Source organism: Podarcis bocagei (genome assembly GCF_964188305.1).
Source record: "Podarcis bocagei genome assembly, chromosome: 1".
NCBI lineage: Eukaryota > Metazoa > Chordata > Lepidosauria > Squamata > Lacertidae > Podarcis > Podarcis bocagei.
In genome coordinates, this window is record NC_138125.1 from 29,131,968 (window position 1) to 29,136,611 (window position 4,644).

A 4,644-nucleotide genomic window follows, 5' to 3' on the forward strand; every position below is an offset into this window, starting at 1 on the left:
GACTCATTTTCTTCTGTCGTGGGTACATGACACAGGTTCTCGTAGAACTTCCGGACCCTGAAGAGGTGAAAGGCCATTTTAAACTGCCTTTGGAGAGGCTTGATCACCAGTGATTTAGGAGAACTATGAAAGTAATACATTCAATCTGTGAATGAAAGAGTAAGCAAAATAATTGGATGAGGCACAGTCGACCCAAAGTTAAACTCCAGGATTCGGGGGGGGGGGGACTTGGGAGTTTTGGTCTTCTTCAAGACAAAATGGAATGAATTAAATGGAGGAAGAGTGTCCTTGCCATTATATTGAAGTGGCAATGACTTCTAGCTTCTGCTGTCGCCATCATGTCTGGCTGTCCAGATGCTTGGGTGAGAGGATGCATCACCCACTAGCAACTAAAACATCTGGCCCTGGTTGTGAAATAGCATGAATCTGGGGTCACCATAGGTCTTTTGAGCAGGAACTGGAATGTGCAAAGCAGCCAGAGCATTTAAGCCCGGGGAGTCGACATTTTACGCTATTAAACTCTTGAGCAGGACCCTCCAGATGTTGGGCTTCAATCCCCATCACCCCTGACTGTTGGCCATGCTGATTGTGGCTGAAGGAGTCCAGCAACATCTGGAGTTACCCATCTCTGTCTCAGAGCCCTTAAGGGAGTCACCACAACTGCCTTTAAATGAAATCTTATGTTTAACTTTATATTCATGTTTGCTTATTGTCAGCCAGTTTTCTGGGAAGTCAGTTATCAGGTACAAAGCTGGGCTATAAATGCTTAAAATAGATAAATATAGCCTATTGCAGCATTGTACAAACAAAATGACTTTTGAACCTGATTCCACAAGAGTGGAATATTTGAGAGCTGTTGCATTCAGGTCCTGCTTGCAGGTTTCCCACAGACATGTATCTGGCTGGCCACTGAGAAAACAGGATGCTAGACTAGCATACCTCCCAACACTTCTCCGATGAAAATAGGGATGTCCTATTAAATAACAATAATACTCCACCCATCTGACTCTGGGCGGCTTCCAACATATATAAAAACATAATAAAACAATAAACATTATACAGGGCTGCCTTCAGGTGTCTTCTAAAGATTGTATAGTTACTTATCTCCTTGGCTCAGGGGTCACATAGCTCCATATCCTCCAAGGGTTCTCCAGTGAAAGTAGGGACTTTTCCCTTAGGAAAAGTGGGACATGCTGGGATCAAATCAGAATCTAGGATGACTTCTCTCAATCTGGGACTGTCGCTGGAAAATGGGGACACTTGGAGGGTCTGGTAACTAGATGGGGCGTTGGCCTGATCCAGCAGGGATTCACTTATGTTCTTAAGATTCACACAACATCAACAAAATGACAAGTGTGTGTGTTTTGAATGCTGAAGCTCCTATGTTTAATCCTCCACATCTCCAGGTAGGGCTCAGAAAGTCTGCAGCACTGGGACTCCACTGCCAATCAGTACAGACAATGGCCTGGTTCAATATAAGGCAGTTTCCTACTTCCCAGGCATGAATGGCACCAGTCATTAAAACACTTCTATAAGAAATAAATTCATCATTCGTTAATGGCTGACCAATTAGTGATAACATAGAAACGGAAATTTACCAAATCACCTACAGAAAAGGATTGGTATCTATCTCTATCTATCACCATAAATTAGGGCTCAAAATGGGAGGTGGAAATCTGATCATTTTACGAAAGACCAGTGGGCAATAATCACATATTTGGAAATGGGAGTATCTCAAATGAGCCAAATGAGTACAAAACTAAATGTTTGAATGAATTGCTTTCTGTTTCCACTGTATGCCGAGTGAACTAAAATAAATGTGAGCTATAAGGAGGAGAAATAAGCTAAATGTAATTGCAAGTGTACTTATTTTTTAAAAAATTATTTGTAGGGAGGGAGCGGGAGTCCTGTGTTGTGTGTTTTGTGTAATTGGTTACCAAAAAAATCAATAAATCAAAGTGTTCCACAGATAAATAAATGACAAAAGTATCAAATAAATAATGGTGAGGTGGGGGAGAGAAATCTTGTCCATCTCTAATGGAAGCAAAATAGCAAATTTCAATATCCAGGTTTATGCAATGACAGGAACACACACACACACACACACACACACACACACACACACACTCTGTTAACAAAAAAGAGCAACATTCTTAAGACATCATTAACCTTTCCCCAAGTATAACCTTTCAACAAAAGCCCTAATTGCTGGCTAAAGACCTTGATCACAGACAAGTGATCAATTTTAGCTAAAGTCAGTATCTTGTCTATGGTTCACCGCATTAATTGACTCACTACATTTTGCCCGCCTGCCTGCCTTCCTCTAAATTGCCAGTCGCGTTAATGAACCCACTGGCATACATATGTTTTAAAGAGACTAATGTGGCATGAGACATTCTGGGAATGCCAACTGTTTGTGTCAAACTCTTGGTCCTCAAACACCAACTGGGGGTGGTTGTAATATAACATCTAGTTTGAATTAAAGAAGATTTTCCCCTCCCACCCTACCCCCACTTGTACGCACTGTAAGCATTTGTGCAATAACTTTAATGACCATAATGTAGTTTCTAGATCAATGGGTTAGACCCTGAAGCAGAACTAAAATGGGGAAAGGGGCCATCACAAAACAGCATTGTTCCTATCAACTGTATCCTCCTCTGTGTTTTGTTAGCACCTAGATATTTTCTTCAACGGGGAGCCATTCACAAGCGACTTTTTTTGTAAATTAGGGTCTAGCATGCAATGAGAAAGGAGGCTTTGTGCAAGATGAAGCATGGAAGAGGTATAAACATTCTTTTCTTTGATCTAAGCGGTAAGAATTTAAGGTAGTTCCCCTCTCCCCTTTTAGAATTTTGTATTTTAACAAAATAATTACTTTTTTAAAAAAAAATCTAAAAGATAAATCATTGCTAACGATAAACATATTTTGCATAGTATTTACTATTACAGCAAAATGACACTATGTTTCTCCAGTTTTTAGCTTCCGCCTCTAGAAATAGGCACTGTACTGTAAAGAAATTGCCTCCGTTTGGCTTGAGCTCTGCCAACCCTCATTTGATACATGCATCTTTCCATTGCTAAATGGTCCATATAAAGCTGTTATTTTCTATGCCCCACATATGCCAAACCAACTTGCATCAGGTTTGCCGAAACATTATTTTTTTCTCCTCTCTTAAATCTACGATACCCAACACTTTTGAATATTGGGAGTGGGCATGCCACCAGAACAACTGTTTGGATGCTAGACCCTGCCACATACGAACTGTGAGCTGTGACTGTACAGAGAGAGGGAGAACGCTAATGAATTTTCCTATAGGCATATTAAAGTGAGGGACATAGCCAAGTATTACAAGCTATAACAGCCTACCCAAACCTGGTACCCTGCAGATGCTTTGGATAACAGTTCCCATCACCCCAGCCAGCATGGTCAATGGGTAAGGATGAGGGAACTTGTTGACTAACAACATCTGGAGGGCATCAGGTTTGGATTTGTTTTTGCTCATAAGTAGAAGTATATTTCATTGCAGTTTGGCTAAGAGGAGCCCACCCCTGGAAGCATCTAGGCCAGAGGTTGCTGGAGATGTTGTCTTCAAGGCTAGTTCTAAGATTTTCAAGAAATCAATCGAAGCCAATCACAGTTTTGTGGAATATGTTTAATGGTGGTAGGTTTTTGCCTAAAGAATACTACCAACTGCAAATACCAAAGTGTCTTAGCCAGCCTCTGTAATAACCACTTTCTAAACAACCCATCCATGTGTATGGATGTGTAAGGAAGTGCAGCAGACATTGTTGCTCTGCTGATGGCTTTATGATGTGCCAAAGTTCTGTGATTCATTGTTCTGTCACAGTAGAGCTTTAAGAAACATCTTCAGGGCTTTTTAGCAAACCAGATGGTACTATCCTTGAGCTCAAAAGGGAAGAACCCCCACCCCTCTGTGAATTCATGTTTTATTAATGTATTCAAGAAGAAAAATAAATTGATTGCCTGAAAATTTATGGGAACTCAAAATAAAAGTTTGCTTCTTTCTCTTCCCTGGGAGCCAGTGTGGTGTAGTGGTTAAGAGAGGTGGACTCGTAATCTGGTGAAGCGGGTTCGCGTCTCCGCTCCTCCACATGCAGCTGCTGGGTGACCTTGGGCTAGTCACACTTCTCTGAAGTCTCTTGGCCTCACTCACCTCACAGAGTATTTGTTGTGGGGGAGGAAGAGAAAGGAGATTGCTAGCCGCTTTTGAGACTCCTTAGGGTAGTGATAAAGCGGGATATCAAACCCAAACTCTTCTCTTCTCTTCTTCTTCCCTTCCACTGTGTTGCCCATGACACTTCCTCACAAAATGTTTCTGGGCAGCTGATTCTGTGTGCTCTGCAAACACAAGCCATGGTGGGTGGGTGACCTTCCCTGTGATAGCTGGAAGCCCAATGACAGGTGTTTCAGCTGGATCACCATGACTTATGCAGTGCAAAACAGCAACTCTACAGTACTTATGTCTCACCTTGAACTGATTCCTGTTTTCTGCAATATGATCTCCACACACCTTCCAGTTTAGTGCCTGGGTGCTGAGTCAGCATGGCAGAAGCATCATTGCTACAAGCTAATTGCTGTAAAGGTCTAGGAATGGAAACCAACTGCCCACATACTTTCCTCTA